The sequence below is a fragment of the Lathamus discolor genome, chromosome 1, assembly GCF_037157495.1.
Source record: "Lathamus discolor isolate bLatDis1 chromosome 1, bLatDis1.hap1, whole genome shotgun sequence".
Classification (NCBI taxonomy): Eukaryota; Metazoa; Chordata; class Aves; order Psittaciformes; family Psittacidae; genus Lathamus; species Lathamus discolor.
Window position 1 is genome coordinate 43,487,392 of NC_088884.1, and position 26,418 is coordinate 43,513,809.

A 26,418-nucleotide genomic window follows, 5' to 3' on the forward strand; every position below is an offset into this window, starting at 1 on the left:
TTTTTGGTAAGCTGATAAGGCTGGAATTGTTCAGGACTTTTTTCCTCCCTAAGTAGGTGAACCTATGGAAATGAACAACTAATTTGCATAATTAAATTTAACAGAATAAAAAAGTGCACTTAAAACATAAATGATACATCAGTTAGATTTATATGCATTGTATATGTAAAAAAATAATACAATCATGTTGTACTTGGATGGAAAGAAGAATTAAATTAGAAGTCAAAGTGGCACCTGAACCACTTAAACATTAATAAAATTATTTTAAATGTGGTAAATGTATTAATCAAAACTGCATATTGCACACAAAACCAATCAAAGGTAGTATGACATAAACAGGAAACTTAACTAAATGTTTTTCATAATTTTCCATTTTTAAGGAAGGAATATATTGCCAATCCTGTTTTCTGTCCTTAGACTGGGAAAAGCATTCCTTCTCTAATGTAAGTCCCAGTAAGTTTTTTGATGTACGATCAAATGTATGATTCATCGAATAGACTAGATGAATTGGAAAGCATCTTCAGCTCTTCAGAAATGCTACTAAGTCTCGAAACTGACTTAGGTTGCAGATCATCAGGTTCAGGATGAAAGAAGAGTATTCTGACAGCCTCACTGAAATTTTAGCAGAGAAACAAGGACTGTCTATAAACCAAATTAAACAGACTTTTAGTGATATGATCCAAAAGCAAATTAGCCAGATTTGTTACAGTAAATATCAAACAGTTGCTCTTTCTTAGAACTGTATTTTTTAACAGATTTTGTCTATTCAGGCGATAACAAGGTGAGAAACCTGCAGCTTCCCATCCCACAAACTTTCAGGTGTCAGACAACACCTGTGCCAGGTGTAGCAGAAGGAACAACTCCTCAGGGCGGCCCTAGCTCTGAAGCAGGAAAGCACAGACGTGTTCATAAACCTCCAGAATAATCCTGTTAGTGTTTTAAACACCTAAAGACAGAAGCGTGTTACACTCACCAGTAATGTGGACACATTTTAACTTCACTTTTCAACAGAAAAAACAAGATGCAGCTCTCAAATTTTCCTTTTCAGAAAAGACTGGCTGTGGTACACACATAACTACATTTTAAAATAATTAATTTCTGACTTCAGAAAAATATTCAGCACAAAAATCTAAAGAAACTGGGAGCAGGTTTGCTCTCTGATCTGCCAAAAGTTTGAAGGAATTACTCAGGGGATTACATAAGGTACAGACAATGCTAAAAAAAAAATCCAGTGTCAGGTAATCTCCATTTACATTCCCATATTCCACATCAGCATCACTTGAAACAACCTGTACAAAGCCTTCTTTTCTCATTTAATCTGCAAAAAAGAAATGTCACTGTCATCCCCAAAAGTTAAAGTACTTGCAACAGATAAAGGTCATCAAGATTCAAATAAATCCCCTGCAAGAACAAGCTCAACTCAGAATACACCTAAAGCCAAAACTGAAGTCAGACTAGGCACTTTAGGAATCTCTTCGAAGTTAAATAAGGGTGTACTCATGCTGTGCCATTACTAAGTTTACTATCTTCTAAAATAACTTGCATGAAATACATTGCCATGCATAGTTAACAAAACTGCACAAACAAACAAGATGGTCATCAAATGTACTGCAAGCCTCTGTGCAGTATAAAGAACGAGAAAAAGTATTCAACATCAAACTCCCTCTCTCTCAAAGACTAGCTATGCAGCTGTTCATCTACACAGATATGGTATGCAACTTCTAAAAAAGGCATTTTTGCCTCAGTGTAACTTAACACTGTATTTTCAATAGGCTAGCCACATCTTGAACTTGCTGAGCAAACCCTCGCTGGCTGGAACCAAGAAGAGACCTGCACTCACTTGCGTACGCTTCCTCTGCCCCAGCAGCATTTCCAGTCCCACCTCCAATAATCATTTTTGACTGTATCCAAATTTTTCACCAGCACAGGAACACAGCCACCAACTGCTTCTCAACAGAGACCTCCTAACAATTCATCTCCCTCCACAAGCATAAAAACAACATCCACTTTGTGAACTTACTTTCTCCCAAAAGAGCACAACAGAAGCACCAGCTTTGACATTGGACTCCCTCTGGTCTATTTAAACAGGAAATACTTTGGCATAGTTGTCCCATTAGAAACTCATTATGGCAAACTAACGAAGAAACTGCAAGTAATCACAAGTTCCTAGGAAAACCCTTACATCCCAATTACACTGAAAAATGGACAGGAAGATAACAGAAAACAACTAAAATAATCTAAGTTTATATAGACACATCTGCAACAGAATGTACCACTATATATACACAATATATGGCTTTTAAATAGGCCAAATTTAAAGGTTTTGGTTTGGTTTCATTTTCTAACGAGTATCACACAGCTCCAAAGCCATTATTCTACAAAGCAATTTGGTTAGAAAGTTATAGTAGTACAGAGACAAAGCAAAGGAATGGCAGCAATTAAAAAGAAAATATTTAACAACTAAAACTGTGACAATCAATATAAAATTAGAATTTTAAAGAACAGGTATAAATGGTATACACTAAGTAACAGAGAGTAGAAATCTGGGGAGAAAAGATATGAACATCAATGAAAAAAAGCTGGCAGTGGCAGCAATGCCAACACATTTCTTAAATATATTAAGAACAGGAAAAAAAAACCAGCTATGATATAGGGTAGATATACAATTAATATAACAGTTTATCAACAAATATCTCCACTTTGTGTTTTTAAAGAAGCAGAAAGTTTTGTCTTGTGTAATGAAGACTATATACCTTCTAGTCTACTAGTAATGAAGAAAAACACTGAAACCCCACAGATCGGTTTTTAACTCTCTAGAGCCTGGTAATACACATCACAAGTATGCTTAGGCAGCTCTCCAGCCATATTCAAGAACCCCAGGCAGCTTCAAGTTTGACGACGTTTATTTTCTGAACAGATCTTGAAATACCTGGGTAACAGCGGACGGACTGTTAACACTGTACCAGCACTGCCAAGTGTTAACACAGATGCCTAAATGAGTTAGCCTGTCAACCATACTGGATAAAACAAATAAAACACACACAGAGAAAAGTCCATGTGACAGATACCAAGATATCTGAGGTTCATTAAGCTTATTAGCAGGAAGGCAGTATCACGTCAACACAGTTATAATGCTTCAAGGGCTTGCTTAGCTTCACCAAGAGCACCATTGCCTCTTTTTGCACCATGGAGCTAGACCTCAACACTGAAGGATGCAGCTGAGACACACTCCTAAAATCTAGGACACTAGCAAACACGGTTTTGAACCAACGTGAGTCCAAAGAGGCTTGTAGCCTTGCTGGATGGAAGTTGACTCCACAGAGTTCATAAATGTTCATGAAAGCTTATTAGCAAACACACCTTAGGGGAAGAACCTAAACAGGCTTCCTCATCAGAAGACACCTTTAATTATGTCTCCCCAAATCTGAGTTAAACAGGTTTCTCTCCTTTTTTTGGCAATAAATCATAAAGTCCTGATTTGGCCATAAACCATCACATCAAGTATCAAAGACTAACTCCACTGTCTTGGCACACAACAAAGTGGTCACGCCTGCCATCCCCTAATTCTCTGCAAGCATCTAGGGAAGAGCTTACAAAAAGAGCAAGGACACAGCTGTATTTTTCCCCATCCTTCATAGAGCATTTGGTCCTCACAAAACAATTTACTTCTGTGTGCAAAGATAAACCTGTAGTCTAGTAAGCTCTACATTTTCCACCTCTCACTAAAGTGCACGTTTATTCAAGCAAGCAAGTAACAGGAAAATATTGTACCTAGATGAGCAATTGTAATCAGTAGCGTACATGTAGAAATCTGCACGGCACTCGTGCCTTATCTGCTCTTTTGCTGGAGCACAAGGAATTCATACATTTTTACACATGCTGTGGCAGTAATCTCTAGCTTCTCAGTCCAGCATGCCAGATTTTGGAAGTTTCAATGAGAAAAGGCACTGAAGAAACATGCCAGAAACTCAAAATTTTACTTAAAAACAGGTAAGTGCTTATGCTCACTACTTCATCAACAGTGTCACTTCACAGAAAGCTTTCAGATGAGTCAAAGTAAGACGATGTATTTCTTTCACTGTCTTTAGCAGCACATAATACCACTTTTCAAGAAGTTAGCAGAAGACATCTTTGGTAAAAGTTATTGTAGTCAAATGCTGATAAAAGCACACTCTAATAATTTATTCTAATTGAGCTTATAGGTTCTTCTTCCCCTGCTACACTTGATTTTAGGCAGTTATATAAAAACAATATCCCTGTTGACAATAATTAGACCCTTACCTGAATATTCTGCATTAGAATCTTACATTCAGATGACAACAGTGTTCAAAGTACTCATAAATGCTATCCCTATTGGATAATTTGCATTTCTGTGTTTCAAGACAAGTTTTAAGCAATATTCTGTTCCCTGCAGGAGGTAGTATTATAAAACTAGCAAACCCTAACTCAATTTTGAACTAACACATGCTAATCACTCAGGGCATCACTGTTGACAAACAGGGAGGTTCCAATCTCCTCCTCCTCAACCACACACTCCCCAAAGCATTTGTCAGACTATCCACTGGCCAATTCAACTCACCAGCAAGGAAAAAACAACCCTTTCTCCCTCCTCACCCACTGAAATAAATAACTAAGAAAACAGGAGGGAAAGAAAACAGTGCAGTTGTAGTAAGAAGCAAGAGCATATCCTTCCAAGGCAACAAAGTACAGTATTGCCTCAGTCACACCTGGAGCTGCAACCACTTCTGGCTTTCCTTGTCACAAAGAACTCTGGAGAAAGGGGTAGAAGCCTAAATTTCTAATTACGTAGTAACTCATCTGTGTTCACTTCTAACTTCTGAGAGACTGCTGACACCTTTGAATTTCACCAGGACAGAAAACAGGCTGCCCTCCTCTTTACCAGGACTGTCCGCTTAAAAGACATAGCAAGAACCCAGAAATCTATTGTTTACCTGACTGTAGCAGTATGCACGTCATCATGAAATTAACCATAAATATTTTAAAGTCTGCTTCTTGTATATCATACTGCTAGTTAAAGATGATTATTATCAAAACGCACAAAAATAAAAGGCTGGTTGAAAAGCATACTGGCTTCAAGGTCAGTCACAGCAATGTGACTGACTTTACTGACTGCTAAACAGGTGGAAAAAAAACACAAAAAACAAAACAGATTTGATTATATGGAGAAAGCATCCATGTTGTCTCAGCATGGGGAAAGTCTAAGTGCTGCTGAGTTTTGGCAAATAACCATACAGTGGCCCTGGCAGGGAGGAGCAGTGGCAAGGGCAAGGGTAGGGTTTAACAGGGAAGATTTCCAAGTTTCCTTATTTCAGACAAACGGACAAAGGCCCATCTGGCTTTCTCAGTTATTCAGTCATCCACTGTTCATGCTCCAAACCAAAAGCTCCTGCAAAGCTAACTGTTTTTAAAATGGGTTCTCAATTTATTTTCATGAAAGACCTTCCCGTCTGGCGTGGGGCTGTGCTCCAAATACCTCTGAGTGCACAGTGAGAAACTGCCTCCATGTTAAACAGAAAGGAGAAACCCACTCCCAGACACACCAGCAGACTACCTTCACTGCCTTGAGCTTGCTTTTTCTCCTCTATGGTGCACACCTCTACAGGAATTCCTGGAGGGGAAAGCTGTTCTGCCAGCTTAATTTACACTATTAAATTAGCCAAAACATGCTTAAGCTTTATGCTTCTCTAAGGACTCTACTTTCACATTAAATATTCATTTATGCACACACCTATATATAAGCAATAATAAGGCTGAACAACCAAATATTCCAGGACTAGGAAATGCTCTAATGCTGCCAAAGCCAAAGCAACTGGCTCTACAAACATATGACCTGCGCACAGTCCTACATGATCTCTGTATTTCCTTGTGGCCAAAGGAACTTGTTTAATGCAGTCTAAGAGATAGATGATCAGTGCTTTCAGAATGTGCAGCTATTAAAAATTATAGATTTTTCTTCACTGTTCAGTGTTCAGCCTGTATTACTCAAATCTTGCTCCAAACAGAACTCATTTTCTTATGGGCTCTTCCACCTGTCAGCACCTACAACCATTTAGGTACACAAGCAAAATTTTATGAAATCTCCACTACAAGAGTTATCATTTTACAAATAGTAAACAGAAAAGATCATCATAAGCCATATTCCCTGTCTACAGAAAAGCTTCCTTTCATTACATTTACAGCCACAAATGCATAATGTTTCTTCTACAGATTTCCCTGCAGTCTCCTGACCCATATTCTTTCCCCCGCACTGACAAAACAGAAGTCTCATGAGCAACAGTGTGTTTTATCTATTTTATCAGATGTCCTGAACTATCCCAAGAGCAAATCCTCTATACAGGCCCCCCAGTCTAGGTATGATGACATAATAGAGTATTAAAAGGTTAACATGCGCTAAGTCCAAGTACAGATTTCACTGGCAACATTAATTATCTGGTATTCAATACACCAACACCTGAGCTCAATTATTTCAGTATTCCCAGTATCTGCTTTCTTCCCCCTTCCTTTTCCACACCGCCATTTAATTTTCCTAACTCTCAGTTTCATCCTGACAGCCAGCCCACATCTGACAGCTTGCTTTTGCCTCCACTCTTCTGACTCACTCCTACATCCTTACTCTATTTTTGCATCTTGCAGCTTCCTCCTCTGTGCTAGTGAAGGCAAAGAGGTCACAGCACAGACACCACTAACATATCTCTAAATGAATTTTAGAAGTCCACAGCAACCTGACATCTGCACTGCTTTCATGCTCTGAATTAGTTTATTCCAAATTAACTCAGATATATCACTGTACCATGCTGCAGTCTTTCTTTAGGTCTTGGTAAATTCTGCTGGATTCTGCTTTTCTCTGTAACACTCCTATCTTCTGGTGAATCCGAAAATGTTTGAAAAAAAGGAGTTCTTCTGAAAAATCCTAGCAACCTCCAAAATGCTAGGGTATTAAGCACACAGATCCATCCAAGAACACTTTCTCTTTGCTTCCCCCAGTCTGATTAAGTATTAAAAAAAATCCTTTACAGCTCTTGGCTGAAAATAGTAAGAGAACAAACTTTGTAGAGATCCGTTTTTTTTTAACAAACATATGGACTGCTACTGCTGAACCCAGGACAACTATCTTCCAGAAAAACATGAACTCAATAGGCCAGAACCCCTCAGCCTAGACCAAAATGACTTTGATGACCGTACATTAAACAACTACAAAATCAGAATATGGAGAAACTGAACACAAATCAGCTGTTCACCCTTTCTGCTAGTACAAGGAGCTGAAGTCATTAGATGAAGCTAACTAAAGTAAGAGCTGAAACCAAAAGACATACAGAAACGAAAGCTGCTTTTCTGGAAGCTGATTGGAATGCCCCATATCAGCAGAAGCAGAGATGACTTATTACTGAGCTTAGCTGATTGGCCTTTCTTTTCCACACAAATCAGGCACTGGAGCTATATGATTAACTGAGAGAGTCCTAAAGGCCTCAGGCAGTCTGGATACAGAAAAAAAACCCCAACCCCTTAACTGCAAGTCAAATGAACACCATGGCATTTTTTCTGCATATTACACTCATCACAGCAGGTAACTGATGAAGTGCTCTGTTTCTTTCTTTTCTGCAACAGAAAATATGTTGTGTTTTTGAACAGTATTCCAAATAAAAGTACCAACATTCTTGCATACTCAATTTATCATACTTGTTGTAAAGCAGGATTCTGCATATCTGAAAAAAGAAATATGACTAATTTTAATAGTCTAGCCTCTCATTTGGGAGGGTTTTTTAAAGTACAGGTATATAAGTTACCACAAGGAGAGTTACAGTCAAGCTCATGTGCATCCTAATACTTCAGAGTAAATACAGGGCAGCTTACTTCACTGCAAACATAGTCATTTTCAATGACTGGTGCTACCATACTCAGATGCTCTTTCCAGAGGAACCTGAACCAGATCTCTCTGAAGCAATCCCTTAATATGCAAGCCTCAACAGGCACTTATTTAAACTGTTAGCATCTATTCAAGTGGGGGGGGGGGGAAGCATGTTGGATTCTATTGACTAAACTTTGTTTATAACAGCTACAGGAATCACCACCAGTTTACAACAAGCTTGGGTAAAAGCACAGCAGCTTATCTGATGGCAAAAGTTCATCATGCAACAAAGCTGTATTATCTATATGCTACTATTCTTTATTAAATTAGCATTAAATCTTTGGTATACAGTCACAGCCACAAAAGGAATTTCTTCTACTAGCTGCACAGGCTCTTGCCACATTTTTAGTTTTAATAATTAGCTACTGTGCTACTGAAGGAGGCCAAGAAAGAGGGTATTATAGACTGAGCTAAAGCCAGCTGGGCTGTTTCTTTTTTCCCCTTGGTTTTTGGATGGCTGCCTTCATTTCACTGAAACACTACAAAGCAAGTTGACCATATAAGGCACTGGGATTCCCATGGAAAATGCTTACATAAATCAGATCCACGCAGTCTTTTTAGTTTATATATTATAGTTAATATGAACATTTGCAGTACATTTTTAAAAGACACTTCAGAATAAAATCTTACAAATACAGCATTACTTTTGCTTTAACTGAGTTTCATGTAAGTAGCCTTCCAAAAGAATTCATAGCTTAACTTTCAACTGAATATATTTCTTTACATAGTATTAGACAAGACTGATTTCAAAACTGCAGGCAGCATTCATAAACACAACATTCCTGATTTTGGTACAAATGAAAAGTACCAGAAAAGCCTAATTCACAATTCAGGGGTATGACAGCAAATGAGTCTCCCTGCCAGCTGCTGGCTGCAGTTTGCATTTATCAGAGGCAGCAACTTGCCGCATGGAAAGATTATTTGTAGCCTAGATTCCAACAAGAATAACTCTAACGAGTAAGGGCTTATAAGGAGATGGTAATACACAGTCTACAGAGAAAGGACAGGAGAACCGGAGAAAACTCCATTCTTGAACAGGAGGGAGTGCAAAATAAAGAGGACCACAAGGCTTCCACTTCAGAAGGGCTTGGGAGCTTTTAGGAAGGCAGAAGGAAAATATTGTCAGAATCAAAGAAGGGGCAAGAAAAAAATATATGCAGACTTTACAGTCAGACAGACAAATACAGGAATACAAAAAGCCTTGGTCAGAGGCATGTGCCAGCATGGTAACAGTATCTTCCCAGCTCTAGGATTTATTTTTCAGATGGAATTGAGCGCTTAAATGTGCGGAAGCAACACTTCTAACACAGTATCAGAATTACTAGAAAACTCTTGTAATTCCTTTTAAATCCGACCTTCAGTTACTATCTGCATTTATTAAAAGGTTAATTAATTTAATTAATACCTTTTTAGGAATTAATTTCACAACACAGATCAATGCTTTAGGAGAACCCAGTTTTGCCAAAACATTGTACAGTTTGGTCAACATTGGGTTTCTTTTTCAAACAGGTATCCAAACCTCACAGTATTCTGTAAACCAGACCACCTTATCTGTTCCATTAACTAGGACATTTGTACCTGCCATAACTGGGACTAGAATATAATTCTTCAATCAACACGTATTCTCTTGATTCAAAAGAAGAACAAAAAATGTGTCTGTAGATTAATACAAGCTGAGCAGTTCTTTCCAACAAATTCCAGCTGCTGCCAGATCAAGCTGCCTCCTTGCACCTCAAGAGAATATACCCCATCTAACATAAACCTAACCTCTGTACTAAAATTAAAAATGATACTCAACAGTTTTCAAAAGCATCGCTACTTCCTCAATATGTGTGCACTGGTTACCAACCGTCAGTATGACACAGGCTCATGTAGCATGATGCTGAAAGTTGGTATTTCCAGTACAGAATTCTTCACCTAAAACTTTCTTTCCCCTAACAGAGAAGTGAAATTTTAGATTGTTGCTATCCTGAGTATCATTGGAGTAAGTTAAGTTCAGTGAAACCATGTACAGTAACAACAGACAGTAATTAGTATCAGTCACCAACAATTCTATCCATTAAATAAAATCTACATGCTTCCTCCATTGCATACGGATTATGCTATTCCTGTTTAATACTTGCTTTGGTGTTCCCTCTGCCACAACCAAACTGCTTACAAACAGAATGACAATGGCACCAATCTGTTAGCTACTATTCCAACCACTCACATCAAAGAATCTGTAAAACGACAGGTAGTGAGATCAACTTCATATGTCCTCCATAAAAATACAGAGGATTCTGATTAATTTTCATTATATTGTCTGCAAAAGCACCTGAGTTCTTCCTGTAAGCATACTGGAGAATTATGTTAACTATCGGCACACACAGCACCCGCTATAATGATGGACAACAACTCCTGCATCCAAAAACTAAAGTCAACTTCAACAACTCTTCACATCCCTTATGTTTGCTCTAATTTTTATTTTTTTTTTAATTTCCTGAGAAAAAGATTATGTCCCACCTACTTCACTGTTTATATAATGTTACAGTTTATGCAATCATTAACTGGCATTTTTAGTTGAAGCAACAGTCAGAAGACAGGACTCAAATTTGGAAAAGCAAAACCTCTTACAGAAGGATTTATCTTCTATTCTAAGTATGATACTGATTTGCATTTGTATCCATAACCAGAACACAATGGCCATAACAGACAAATGCAAACAACTCTCTGCTCATTGACAATTAAGTTAAGAACAGACTTTCAAGCACTAAAAGAACACCTTGAGTTTTCTCCTCAGTGTGAATCAACAGATTCAGAATGGGGTGGGCTGATAAAACAAAAAGTTTATTTAGAGAGACTGTCCCCAAGGTTTGGGATAGAGCATAATAGCAGCAATACTCAGAAATTTGGCTTCTTTCTGGGGAAACAGTAGTCTGGGCATCCAAAGAACAAACTCTTCAAGCTCTAAATCCATAAGGCGGGTGGGAAGCATGTACATCTCTGACCAAGTAAGATTTCAACTATAGATTTAATACTAATGGACAGCACTGCGGTCTTTTAAGCATTAAGCTTTAGAAATTATAAACAAACCTATTGCTTTCTCTTAAGATATTTATTTAATACATCTTAGCAGGAGGATCTTTTCAGTTATTTCATATAAAATGATGGCTACCACTGAGATTCAGAACAGAACTTTCTGTTAACAGACAATTTTCCTATTAAACTATATAAATATATACATATAGATCTCCTGCTGATGCCTTTTCTATTCCAGCTAAGGTGTGATTTACTGACAAAAATCTCAAAAATCAGTAAGTCCAGATGTTTCAGCAATAATGTTTCACTTAGTTTCCAGCCACACTCCAATGGACTGAAAAGATTTTGCTCGTAACTAAAAAGGCCTTTAACTGCTAAAGGCCTATCTAACTAAACTAAAACACCTTAAAACTAAGGGCCTTAACTAAAAAGGCCTATCTGCTTATATGGCAGGGTTTCATACTTACAAAGTTTAGTACAGAAGTTCAACATCAAAATCTCATTATCAGGAAACATTCTGGACCAACAAAGACAGAAAAACGTAACTAGAGAAAATTTTCTGGGCTAGATCTCTACAAACATTAGGTCTCAATTTTGCGTCATATATCCAATAAAAAAAAGTGTGATGTTTAAGAGAGTCTTAAATCTCACAGTCACTGAGATTTATATGACAAATAGTATAGGCAATTAAACCAGTTAAAAAGTAAAAAAAAAAAAAAAAAAAAAAAAAAAAAAATGGCCCCAACAGGGCCCATAATCAAATTTATTACAGAAATTAACTACATACATGACCTTGGCATAAATACACAAAGAGAGATGACAACAACATTTGTGTGCAAGATGAAACTTCAGTCTGCTCTTAACATTGCCCCCAGTGCTAACCACCTCTGAAACCTATGTACCACAATGGGGAACAGAGCCATCTCTATTCAAGTTTGGCATTCACTTGGCTATCACTACCCTGAATTAAAAAGATCCCTTAAGGAGCTGTAAAGCATTTAGATTTATGTGATTTTATCCACAGAAGAGAGCTAAGACTTCAGTTCTCAAGACCTTATCATTGGGTTGTCCTAAGCAGGAATTTAATGGACTGCACAATTAGCTCTTCTAACAACATTTTAGAATTGCACTCCAACTGCACTCTAACTGCAAGCTTGTCTACGACATTACTTGCCAAGTGGACAAATTAAGCTTCTCACAAGAGTGAACACGCATGGGAATGTATAGGAGCTGTCAATGAGTAAGTACTCTGCTTAAATAGGCATTTAGACTATCATAATGATGGCATGGTAGTTCATAGTATCTACAACCCTAACTATCTAAAGTAAATGCACACTTAGTTTATAAAAAAGTATCATTATACTAAGCTACTTTAGATAACTTTATAGTAGCAACAACTATATTTCTGCTCTGCAGGGTATCAGTTTGCTAAAAGGATGTTTTATATGGCCTTGGACTTTAAAAGCCACACAGAAGAAATGTCTAAGGAAATGTACTCATTCAGTTCCTATCAGCATCCCAGAGATTGCCTCTATGGAAGCTGAAATGGTGACCTTTCATTTGGAAGGATTGTATTTGGTATTGAGATGCTTCTAGAATACAACAGTTACTCTCTAACGGTCCTGCACTAAATATATAACATCGAGCTAACACTGAAGCAATAGAGCATTAATATACTGCTGGCCTTAGGAATGGCACAGAAAATACCTACTGCTCTGCTGAGGACTTGCCCTTGTTAGACTAAATTAGTTTAGGTAAGAAACACAGCACAACCATAGCATGCTGCAAACGTACGAATGCCATGAGCATGTCAAAGTCCTCTGCAATGTGTTAGCAAGCAAGGTGGAGAAGGAAGTAAGATAGCAGGTGAGATTTCACTTTTCCAAATTAGTCTGGGCTACAGATTACTTTTTTTCCCATGAAAGTAACTGATGCCTGAGACACAAAAGGTTGTTAAAACAGCAAAGTACTTTGCACTTAAAATACCTCAAGCTGCCATGTACAAGGTGCAGGGTTATACACAGATTAACAGCTGATGCTGCCCCATCACTCTATGACTTCTTACACAGTCATTAGCTTAAAATTTTAGAATCAGTTCCTATCTTGCCCCTCCCTTATTCCCCTCCTGCTGGCTAGGAACTGTGAGAGGAGAGGGTAACTAATTATCAACAAAATTCAGCCCAGCAGTCCTTATGATCACTTAGCAAAAGAATGGTAATTCAGGTCAGGGCAAAACAAAAGCATACACCCTTCTTAGTATAATAAGAGACAATTTAGAAGTCTTAAGCCTTGTAAGGTCACAAAGAATAAGGAGCAATCTTCTTTCAAAACCTATGAACAGTTGACCTTGATCACATGCTGAGGCAGTGCTCATCCTTATTCTTATCACAAAGCTGCATCTCACAACTGGGGAGGACAGTTGTGAAAGAAGATGATACTGCAGAACACAATCATTACTTTCTGAGGTCAAAGTGAAGAAAAGTTCAGATCCAGACTAGTTGAATTCAAACCCAACTCAGTCATTTTCTGGTCAAGAAGCTTCCAGTAACACTGCAGCTGTTCTTTGTATCTTCATACAACACTATATTGTTGATTTTCATAGGATAGTTTGGGTTGGAAAGGACCTTAAAGATCATCTAGTTCCAATGCCCCTGCAATGGGCAGGGACCCCTTCCACTAGACCAGATGCTCAAAGCCCCATTCAACCTGGCCTTGAACACTTATGAGATGGGGCAGCCACAGCTTCTCTGGGCAACTTGTGCCAGCACCTCACCAGCCTCACAGTAAAGAATTTCTTCCTACTATCTAATTTAAATCTACCCTCTTTCAGTTAAAAGCCATTTATATAGTGTCCTGGTTCTTCCTAGTAGCTGGTACAGTGCTGTGTTTTGGCTTTAGTCTGAGAATAATACTGACACATGAGTATGACATGTATTCATCAGTAAAACAGCATGTGTACGTACCTGCATTAAAATCCATATAGAATTGAGTTTCAGAAGAAAAGGTTTTGTTTTAGGGTGGTTATGAGAATCAGTTCTCTCAACCCTAACAAAAAGCAACAGGACATCAGGGAGACCAGAAGCAGCACACTTAGGAATGGATGAGGTTACTTTCAAGTAGAATGAGCAGCTGAGTTGTGTCAAATTCAGCTCCCCACATGAAGATGGCAAGCAAAACCAGTGGTGAAACAGAAGACACACCACCCTGCTGCTCTAGAGGTTTGCATTTAACCACAGTATCCCAAAAGCAGGGCATATAATTACTCAGCAGCCAAAAAAAAGTACCTTGATACTGTCTTCAGTAAAACAGGTTCAGGTATTAACATAGATAGCTCCTTTTCCAAAGCAATTTATTTAGTTAAAGCAGATGCAAACTCTGTGCTTAGACAGGAGTTGTTTATTTTTCTACAGATAAGGAAAACAATGCCTTTGCAAATTGTAAAGCTGCATGAAGTTACAGCTACAGCTCTGGAAAACCTAGAATATATGATTTTAAATGTAAGCCATTGAGAAAGGATGTTCCTACATACAGAATCATAGAATAGTTAGGGTTGGAAAGGACCTTAAGATCATCTAGTTCCAACCCCCTTGCCATGGGCACGGACACCTCACACAAAACCATGTCACCCAAGGTCCTGTCCAACCTGGCCTTGAACACTGCCAGGGATGGAACATTCACAGCTTCCTTGGGCAACCCGTTCCAGTGCCTCACCACCCTTACAGTAAAGAACTTCTTCCTCATATCCACTCTAAACTTCCCCTGTTGAAGTCTGAACCCTTTACCCCTTGTCCTGTCACTACAGTCCCTGATGAAGAGTCCCTCCCCAACATCCCTATAGGCCCCCTGCAGATACTGGAAGGCTGCTATGAGGTCTCCATGCAGCCTTCTCTTCTCCAGGCTGAACAGCCCCAACTTCCTCAGCCTGTCTTCATACGGGAGGTGCTCCAGTCCCCTGATCACCCTTGCGGCCCTCCTCTGGACTTGTTCCAGCAGTTCCATGTCCTTTTTATGTTGAGGACACCAGAACTGCACACAATACTCCAAGTGAGGTCTCACAAGAGCAGAGTAGAGGGGCAGGATCATCTCTTTCGACCTGCTGGTCACACTCCTTTATATGCAGCCCAGGATACAAAGAAAGGGCTTTCAGATGAAGATGAATTAATAATGTTTGTAGAAGAATGATTTGTAATATTTGGTTAAGAAGTTATGAAGTATAATGTGAATCAAATTTTATCACAAATAGAACAACAAAAAATGATAAAAGATTAATTGTATTTATTTTCCTGGTGGTTTAAATCACTGCATTCAAGTGACTGTAGAGTCTATCAGCAATGAGACTAGAAAATGTTGATGGCCTCAACAATGGCCAATGCCTACAAGGTAACCCAAAGCCCTTGCTTCAGAACTTCCCCATTCTTATTTGGAAAGCTAATGTTATCTAGGGAAAAAGTCTATGCATGCTTCTGCCTTAAGCCACCTACATAAGAGAGATATCATTCTTGCAGGAGCCAACATCAGATTTTGGATGTGAACAAGTAAAAGCAGTGTAAAACTGAAAATTACCACCTTGAAAAAAGTCATTAAGAAGCTCAGGAGTAAGTTCTGGTCAATTTTCACTTCCTCTTGGGAAACCAGGTGAGAAAGCCAGTTTTCTGTAATTTGGAACTTATCTGGATGTCATAAAACCAGGAGTTAGTTCCTCCCATATTACAAGCATGTTGAGGGATCACTGAGGTAACAAAAGACATTACCTCTGCTCAGTTGCAACATGTATTGCAACATAAGCTCTGGCTATTGCTTTGGTAGGTACCTACTGTACTGTAGACTGTAACATCCCAGAACATGACTATGTAGTTTACACAGACTATTCTAGTTAGTTTTAGTTTGGGCAAAAGTACAGTTAGAGCAGCTTGAATTCTACAGGAAGCCAAGGAAAGAAGCACCGTACTGTTAATTTGATTAATACCATTCTTTATATGAGACATCTATGAACTAGCCTCACTCATAACTGTGAAGTAATGAGTCCCTAATTACAGCAATTTCCCCTATTAATGTTTAATATTTAAAATTAGCCTGTACTTAAGGTCTTGAACTGAAGATACAATGTCTAAATGAAGGTTAAATGTGGAACTGCAATACATGATTTGTCCTGCTCATAAGGAAATGTCTTATTTCTTTCATTTGAGATTTGTTTAGTCTACACCTTGGAACTCTGGCACACAGACACAGAACCAGAGAAGAAGCTGAACAGTTGATGGCCTTCATGTGACCAGCAAGCTCATTTCTCCAAAGAAGTGTGCACCTATTCCCACAACCAGCAGAAGATGAGCAAACTAACAACATCCTTGCTCTCCTGGTGACATTCTAAAGTGTGAAGCATGAGCTCCCACAGTTACATTGTAACTTAATCTCAGATGACTGCGCTTACATTAGCTTATGGTTCTTGATATATGGTAATAAATGACCAACCCTAGAATACCCCATGAAATCTGTTTGGCAAAACTGGCAAATTTTAGGGAGAATTACACATGAACACTATGACTGAAGCACTTGCGTAGCTGGAAAACTAGCAGAACAGACTGATCTTCAAACCTGAAGTGCTTAAACTTAGCTTCTGTTTTAAGGATTACTGTTTGCCTTTTAGCTGAATTCTCTTCTCAACTTGTACAGAGTCATTTTTTCCATTACTGCGAGCTACTTTGTTTTTATTGGATTCTTTCAGTCTAAGCATGTTCAGAACATCACAAGTTCAGAACTACAGTTAAAGCAAGATAAAATTTGCTGAAATTAACAATTAAAATGAGCTTGAAGCAAGAATTACAGCCCATCTTAAAAAAAATAAATCTGTACAATACTTAAAATACAAAAAATACACTGTTTAACCCATTCCTTCCTTGACAATCAAGTGACACAGAGGAACAGTTTTAGCACTTTTTGGGTGCATTTTAGGGACCCAACATTCAGATTATTTTTTTATCATGAGGGATCTTAACTTCCACCATCACAGCTGCCCAAAGGTAATTGACTGTGCTGTTTTATTACCTCAGGATAAATGAAAAATTTAAAACCCCAGCAAAACAGACTGCTGAAAGATCCTCTCGTTTGTCACATGACAAATAAACCCCCAGAACAGCAAGATCACATTTATTTCTTTAATGGCTATTGCATTAAATATATGCATACACTGTTGTAAGAAAAACAGTTTGCAGGACCAGATAATTCACATATGCAACAGTGTTCCAGTTTTCAAAGAAAAAAACAAAACAAAAAAAACAGCATGTTTTAAAGATGGAGTAAAACCCTAAGGAAATTCTGAATAGTTCCTGCCCAACTTCTCTAATTAAACTCAACAGATAAGGAAAAAAAAAAAAAACCCATGACAAAGCAAAAACTGAACAACACAGGAACACAGGACTTTTTTTTTTTAAACCCCCAGTGTTAATATAGTGCCCCTCAATTCAGGTACAGATTCCAATGAAGTACAACATTTCTGACAGAGGTGCTAGAAAGTAAGACAAAACTTTATTTTCCTTCAACAAGAAGCTGACACTGACATGCAAACTAATGTGATTTTATGCGTTTGACTGTATTCTTCTTTCCCAAACTTCCCCATATGTCTTCCATTATGATGCACTGTAGAGAAGGAAGGACATCTTCAGAGGTCTGTACAAAGCCTAGCCAAAGTGAAGCCACTGTTTCATTAAGGATTTCTGCTTGGTCTATACATCAGACATACGGCATTACAGCAGTTACTTTCTACTACTATTCCACCTAGGAGCTCTAGACATAGACCAGGATCTTCCAAAGAATCTACACCCACATCTGTGGAGCAGGTCAGTTTTCCAGAAGAGGTTTCTGCTTCAGTAGCCAAAAAATCTGCATGACTGTAGCAAAAAAATAGGAGAGTCTCCAAAAAGGAAATAAATAAGTAAAATAGTTAGTGCATTAGTTAGCACACCACCATAAATCCTGAACTCCACAAACAATACTGCTGAAGAAGTATACTGGGCACCTCAATTTCTGCACCCAGTTGTAAGAACAAGTATTCAAAGCAGACAATCTAAACCATCATTAAAGAAAACCTTCTGTTCAAACTTACTTTTCATCAAGCCAGGGCCCCATATCTCTTATTTGCACATTTGACACATAAAAAACCATAAAATCTAAAGCCAATCTATAGTTTGCTGCAAACTCCAGAAAGGTGAGATAATCTATGTATTAAATAAAGATTTGCTAAGTTATATAGCACTTAGGAACGGCATTTTACATTGCTGCTTTGTGGAACAAAGAATACTTTGCTGTAACGAAACTTGTTACTCTTTTCACATTAAAGATTTTCTGTTCAGTACACGGTTGCCTTTCCTCCTCTCCACTTTCAGTTTCCCTGCTTTGTACATTATGCTTTTCAGGAACTAGGACCACTTCAGATGAGCACAACTTCTGTCCAGACAACTTAGCAGTAGGTGGGAAAATTACAGCACAGCCTACCTACCTGCCAAAGAAATAAGGTCCAGGAATAGGCTGAGCAAAGAAGTATTCCTTCCGAACAGACCAAAGCTTGCATTTAGACCAGAGAGAAATGCCTTGCTTGGACTGACTGAATCAGGAAAGATCACAACACAAACTATGAAGGTCAACAGAAAACCAAACAGCATTGTAAAATTGTCTCTCTGTTAAGTATACATATTTAAAAGAGCAGTGCAAAGATCATCTTACTGCTTCTGGCAAAAATGGGGAGAGCAGGGATCAAACCAAAAAGGCCAACCAGAATATAGCAGAAAACAGACAATTGGTACCCAACTGCAGTAAGTACCCAGTCTCTAAATATTTACTTGCCTTTCATGGCCAAGGATCTGAGGAAGTTAGAATTCCTTACACCCTATAAATCAAAAGCCACATAAATCACATAAATCAGTTTTGTTTGGATTTTTTTTTTTGGGTGGGAGTGCTTTTTAAGCAATTCTCTTCCTGATATTTCAGTGGTAGAACTAGCACAGCTTTCCACTAGACACTCAACAGCCAGGTACTTTATATACTTTAAATGCAGCCCACCTCGTAACAGGAAGTAGTGTCTCATTCACCCTTGACTGTACTCAACAGCTGAATCAGAGAGGTTGCGAAAGCTGTGCAATGGTAGCTTCTTGTCTGTGAGGCCCAGTAGAAGCCTTTTATTTTATATATATATATATATAATTTAAGCCAAACCACCGTTCTACTTTGTCTTTCACCTTCTCAATGGTCCTCCAAAAGACCACTTCCCACCAAAAAGAATTCCTAGTCTGACCTAGCCATTGGGAAAGGATCCAAACCATTCTGCATATGTATGACACTGCATTAGGTTTTTAGTAGCCCTAGGCTACAAGAGCCTTATTTCTTTAAAGGCAAGGTTTGAATACAGCTACCAGGATCGCAGCTTAAGGAGGCCACACAGTTTTTCTTCCAGTTTACGTAGTACCACCAGGAATGTCAGCAGAGCTGTTTGGTAGTTTGCCTGCATATATTCCTAGCTCTGCTTTTGCATAAAAGTCAGATTTCGGTCAAAAACAAAACCTGAAGTACTGCTAGTTGCAAGTCTTCATCCAAACGTAAAAAGACACAGCAATCTTTCGCATAAGACTGAAAATTTCTGCATCAGTTAGATGATATAGTCCGCCAGGAACAACACAAAACACTAATAACAGCAGTGGCACAATTTCACCCAGTTTTTGTCTTGAATTTCCAAAGCTAAGCCAAAGATGGAACAGAAAGTCTTCCATCTACGAAAAGACATTTCTACTGGGCCACAGTGGAACATGGATTCATGGAGTAGTCATTTATAAGCATGTAGTTTCTGACTTCTACTTTTAACAGTCCTTTTAGTTCAGCAGTTCCACACTGACCTTTCAGGCTGCAAGTTATCAGAGTCACTGCTGCATGCGTAGGAAAACATGCACACAAACTTATCAAACTATCCTCGTTTTCTGCCATTCAGTCTGCAAGAGCTGATTAAATGCAAGTTAACAATAATTCCCTGAAACAGCAGCCACAGAAGTAAAGGTTGGGGGACAGAAAGAGCTTGTTGTTTTAGGGGAGGATTATGAAGATTGAAAAAAACCCCACAACAACAGACTCTGGATATTAACCAATGTCCTCATAGAAATACCTGATGGATTTATGGAAAATACCTTTAAATCACAGATGAAAATCAAGTGGGAAATACTGGAATCAACTGTGATTTGGCTGTTGAACAGAGGAACACAGTTATGACTTTGCCTCAGTATTTGTCTCCTGGAATTCACTGCTACCTGACTGCCATTTCCACCTGCAAAATTAATAATTTCCATTTTAGGGGACTAACTTGCAGAAGGTCAGAAGAATCTGGCTGTCCTTGATTACCTATCATGGTTGGTTACAAGCTGAAGGATCTGCTTGTGCTAGTAATGCACAAAATATAATTTAAGTTAGTTCAAAGCAAGTATATTGGAACTTCATCAGCTGAGGCAGAAGCTGCACTATACTTAAGTATTGAGATTCAGCTATTAGTGGAGAATTTAACATCTGTTTCCAGCAGTTTTACCTGAAGTGTTGGATGAAACTACAAATTCAATAATCCCATACCCAGTAATGGTGGGTAAGCATTTTGGCTTCACACATTCAAAGACTTCTCTGCCATCAAATTCAGTAGCATGTACAACATATTTGTTCTCCGATTTGCAAGTGCAGAACATCCACTCTTCTTCTTCCCCAGAACTCAGGAAAGAAAAAATGGCATTACTGGTTCATAACAGTGAAAGTACAAATTATTACAGGTACTGGCATAATATAGGAAAGAATTATGGCAACACAGTAAAATTCACAATTATTTCACTGTATGTGGTATGTATATTGAAATCACAGGTCAAACTCAAAACAAACATAAGTTAGAGAGGACAAAAGTAAAGCTTGCCAATTTGAACATTTTTCTAAAATATAAAGTTACTGTTGACATATTTGTTTGAATTCCCAAGCTCAAAAAGGACACTCTAGAAGTTTACTGTATCAAAGATTCATCAACATAAGTAAAGACAAAAGTTTAACTATTTATGGCTGAAGAACAGAGTCAACCAGCAAAGCACCTGTACCATTTGCTACTCACAGCTCTCAAAACTCTAGTAAAAATAGTATGGAGACCTAGTAACAACATGGGGATACTGCAGGTGAATTACACCACCACCTGAAAGTTCTAGAGCACACCTGCCTATTCAACCCTGACATTCATGGCATCCCTTGCATTCAACAGACTACATGGCATGAACACATCTCCTCCTAATAACTGCAAAGAAAAGCCACTCAATGTTAAGAATTGTTAACCGTAAATGTAGCTTACATTTGAAGTGGGAAGGGAGAAAAAGATAAACACTTAACACCATATTCATTACAACAGCCCGTTTTAAAAATACACTATCACTCTTTGGGCTAGAAACTGAAAGTTCTTGAAGTGGAATAGATCACACAGGCACCTCCAAATAGTTTTAAAACTACACAATCAATCAAAACCGTTATGAATTTGTTCTTACCTATAACCTCTTGATACTTGCAGATAAAGAACATGCAAAAACATTGCTTTTCTTCTCCACAGTTGCTTTTAATTACAGCATCTTCTGCACAAGTTTTTCACTTCATATGGCAACTCCTACAGCCTTTACCACAAAAAGTCCAATCTAACATTTTGGCTCCCTCATTCAGTGAGATGAAGCACTTCCCTTTTGTTTCCTCCTTCTGTAGACATTAGCTGTGACAGAGCCAAAGGGACAAACATAATGACAAGTCAAAACCCCCAGGCATCAGAATACACATCCAAATAAAAGATAGCAAAGTAGCTAGAACTACTGGCTCAACTACCGAAATGCATGCCTTGCTGGCTAGAGAGGTTTCTCTTTGCTTTATGGACCTGTCCACTTACCCAGTAACCTGCTGCCTGATTATATTTTTTGGTTTAGACATTGTGCCAATCTGAAGCTGTAATTTTGCTAATTAAGTGCTGGTCTCATCCTCTCCACTCCCACAAAGCAGATGGGACAGACACATTACCTTTCCCTAGTTATTCCAGCAGGCCACCAACAGTCTGCTACTCACCCTTTGTGCACCAGCATAATCTTGTAAGCAGCAACTTCCCTTCTTTCAGCATCCTCTTCTAAGTTGGCAACATTATTACTGTTGTATGACTAAAGTGTTTCTGAGAAATAGGTAATTTTCCTCAAAGAGACTGATTATTTTCACAGTACTCACTGGTGGTTAACTACTTTTCTTCCTAAGCATTATGTTTTCAAGAAGTCAAGTTCCACCAACTGATAAAACTCCGTAACTGAACTGATGTATATGGAACTTTAAGTCCTATATTCATAAACTAAGATAATTATAGAAAACCCACATGCTCACTGAGCCTAAAGCAGACACATTACTTGCATCTTAACATAAGAATTTAAGAAAAGTTCTTATATGCAACTTCTAAAGTCACAGTATTACTAAAAGGAGACATCACCCAGAAATATTCAAAATTAAGAAGGCAAATATCCTAATGGAGTTATCAATATTCTCAAGGAATCAAGACTCGCTTGAAGTTAACAATATATAAACTGAGACTGACAAGAGCAAGAGTTCACAGAAATCTTGGGTTCACATAATGGTCTTTACAGGAACAACTCGTCACATTCTACTATTCCCTGCGTTAAGCAGAGTAGAAACATTTCAGAGAAATTCATAGTGCAATCATGGTGTCCAGGGTTCAGACAGCTTTCAGTCTGGGGGGATGGGGTGTCATCTTATGTATCCTCATGAAGTGGAGCAAAGATGTAAATATCCTGTGTCCTGATGGTTGCCAATACTACCAAAGAAAGAAAACAAACCTGTGACAGACCTTTCTTGAAGGAAGAAATCAACACAGACCACATGCTGGGTTTCCATAAGCATCAGCACCTTGTTAAACTCTCTACAGATGCAGAATTGAATTCAGAGCCTGCTTTTATGCCTCTAAAATCACGAGTAGCTAACAAGTAGTGCTTATTTATTAAAAATAATTTGATTGCCAAGATCCAGTTTCTATAACGTAAGTAGAGCAAGGAAACAGGAGGACAGAAAAACGGGCGGTTTACCTGGGTTAAAAAGAATTCCTGTCACTGTTCTATCTTATAATCAGGGAATATTTTCTACCCTGTCTTTCCCAGCACCCACCTTTGTGTGGGTCAAATACCTTCTTCAAAGAGCAATTTATGCAACTGTACAATGTAATATGGGTCTCATGAATCAAACAGCTACCAAAGATAAGTACAGAAGTGCATTGATAAAAATGTTAGTGATGTCATTCCTAGTTAAGTGACACTCCTCAGTTTTACAACCTGTCACATGAGCTCAACCGCCAAACATCTGACACCAGATTTTAAGCCATATCTATTTTAAAAATTGAAGTTTCTACCTAAAGGCTTAAATGGTTTTACTATCCAAGCAGTATTTGTAGTTTAAGCTACAATAAAGCAGTCCAAATCAGTTGACTTAAGCTGTTATTTGTTCAAATTCTGCATAAACACCTTCCAAGTATTAACAGAATGCAGAGCATGTTATCATCAGATACATTATCACAGTGAAACATGACAAAGCAAAATGAACAGGAAAAACATCAAGAAAATTCTTCCATGCTCAAGTCATTTAACTTAGCCATAGAATATAAACCATAGAGAAGAAATTAAAAATGCTTGAAATCCTAGAAGAAAGAAATTAGGACAGCAAAGCCTTCCAAACACAGTCACATGAGTTTGTCTTGAAAAAGACTTCAGAACTTGTTACTATATGTACAGGTAAGTGAACAGCTGCTGAGATACAAAGTCCTTGGAAGATCTCCAAAAAGGGGGAAATTACACATCAGCTCTTCAAGCAAACACTTGAGTCATATCGGTGTAGTTGATGATAAACTATGTCACTGAAGAATCCATGACTCTGATGCCAACAATGCTTCTCAGCAGAAAATTACTTCTAAGTGCTGTCTGGCTTTTTATTGGAATCCCTATAGTTTGCATGCCTTCAACTTTTATTGATGCTTTTTATTTATATGCCATATTTTTAAAACAAAAACATAAAAAAAAAAAAAAACCCAAAAAACCCCTTAAATGGAATCATAGGATGGTTTGGGTTGTGAGGGACCTTAAAAATCATCCATTTTCAACCCCCTGCCATGGGCAGGGACCCTTTTCACTAGACCAGGTTGCTCAAAGCCCTGTCCAGTCTGGCCTTGAACACTGCCAGGGATGGGGCAGCCGCAGCTTCTCTGAGCAACCTGTTCCAGTGCCTCATCACCCACATAGTGAAGCATTTCTTCCTACTATCTAATCGAAATCTACTCTTTTGGTTTAAAGCCATTCCCCCTTGTTCTGTTACTACATGCCCTTGTAAAAAGTCCCTCTCCAGATTTCTTGCAGAGCCCCCTTTAAGTACTGGAAGGCTGCTCTAAGGTCTCCTCAGAGCCACTGGACTTGCTCCTACAGGTCCATGTCGTTTTTATGCTGGCATAAGTTTAACGGCACTTTGCATTAGGAACTGGCAATTCCTATTGCGTTCTGGACACAGCACACTTCTCAAACTGGACAAATAGAGTTCGTATGTATAGATCTCAATCGGTAGATACTAAATAAGGCAGCTAGTTAAAGTGAGTGAGTTACCAGTCATAGGCCTCCAATTATCTTACCAAATATAACCAGGTACTGAATGTTGTAGCTACAACTTATGTTTCATATTTACATGATCTTTACAAATTCCGCACTGAAATTGCTGATTAAGAAAAACTCCAACAGTCACTTTACTCTAGAACTGTATTTAATTGCACTGAAAACCATATTAAATACTTATATTAGTCTTCAATAAAGTTTGCTCAGAATGGTAGTTTTTCTTGAAAGGAGAAGAGAAATGACACGTTTGAGCATGAAGTTCTTATTGAAGGCAATGTGACATTCAAATACTTTGGGGAAACCTATAGGCTTAGGCAAGACCAAAACCAACAAACTAAACCTGAATATGAGCTAACCTATAACTAGCAAGAAGATAAATCACTCCTTCTTAGGCATGTTAAGACAGTACCACAGAATCACCTAGCACTTCAAGCCTCCCGTGCATGTTTCTCCAAACAGAATTTCCATCATCTGCAACATACTCAGACCTACTGATATCGTATATCTTTGCTTTCCTAGGGACTGGGAAGGAAGAGTATTGCCTAAGAATTTAGATACACTGGATGAACTCTAGCAACTAAGATATTTTATGTTGTAAAATATAAAAGGCAGTATCTCAAGCTGTCACAGACCAACTGCATGACAAAAAAGGCTAAAAGGAGAGTTGAATGGAAATGGGCTTTTCCTCCCAGTAACACAAATACCTTCTCCTGCACGTTCTCCTACATAAAACCAGAAGAGTTATATTTGTCTTGCTGGCATTACCAAAGAGGCAGAAGTAATCTACCATACCGTCATGTAAACTGAGTACGTGATACTAAATATTTCTTCCCAATTAATGGTAGTTAACTAGCTACAATTATCCCTAAATGAAGCGTAGTCTCCTCTACAGGGAGAAAAAGGCAAAAATGCCTTATCTGCTTTTAGGTTTTTTTTTTTCTTTTAAGTAACCTCATCATAAGACGTCATTATCTTTAACATTTCTTACACACTAGGACAGAATGTAGATTCCAAACTGGACACCCTTATGAAATTAGATTATTATTGCCACTCATGAGTGGAAAGCTAGCCCATTAGCAAGGAATTAGTTAGGAATTACTAGTCTTAAGTGAAGGATAGAGAACTACATATAGAGGTTAGTGCTAGCATAATCTAATTCAGGAACAATTCTCTAGAGGAAACTAGTGAAAGGATGAAATCCCCCACATCTCTCATGCTACTTTTAGAAAAGTGAGTAACAGCTCTTTTAAACTATAATTTCTATATACAAGCAGCCAGGATTGCCCATGTTCCCATACTTCACATCAGTATCTACAGCTGCATCCAGCACTGGTATATGTTGCCAAAGCGTTTTCTCAAGACAGCCTCTTCGTGATTACCAACTACAGCTCCTCTTAGGCCTTTATTTTCACAAAACTATTAAAATGAATGTAGATCCCCCCTATTTTACATTCATTATTTTTATATCTGGAGCTATCTGTGTACCGAAACAAACAGCAGCAAGTGCCACATTTTCAGCAGCATTTTTCTGCAGCTTTTTTTTTTTTTTTTTAAACAAGCAGTAGAGGCATTCTACACCACTTGAGCCTGCAAATGCAGAGCTTTAATTACAATCGACACTTTTGACTACATTATGGAGAAGTACAGTATCCCCTTCGATTGCCAAGAAAACAATTGGAAAAGAGCTCCCCTGCTGCCACATCTTCTTACAGTGGTCAGTAACTGCTAGAACACTTTGCAAAATATGCACTGTATCTCCCCTAGCACTCACACCAAAATTCACATTGCATTTTTTTTTTA

General features: G+C 38.3%; 1 protein-coding gene and 1 long non-coding RNA gene across 5 annotated transcripts in view; both read right to left on the minus strand.

Annotated features, from left to right (window-relative positions):
* PPP1R12A (protein phosphatase 1 regulatory subunit 12A) overlaps nucleotides 1-26,418 on the minus strand; it is a 120,149-nt gene that overhangs the window by 82,069 nt on the left and 11,662 nt on the right. The window lies entirely within an intron of this gene.
* Nucleotides 17,084-21,217, minus strand: LOC136009460 (uncharacterized). Its single transcript, XR_010610577.1, has 2 exons — nucleotides 18,438-21,217; nucleotides 17,084-17,829 (listed from the first exon to the last, which is right to left on the minus strand). It is a non-coding gene; the product is annotated as an uncharacterized LOC136009460 (long non-coding RNA).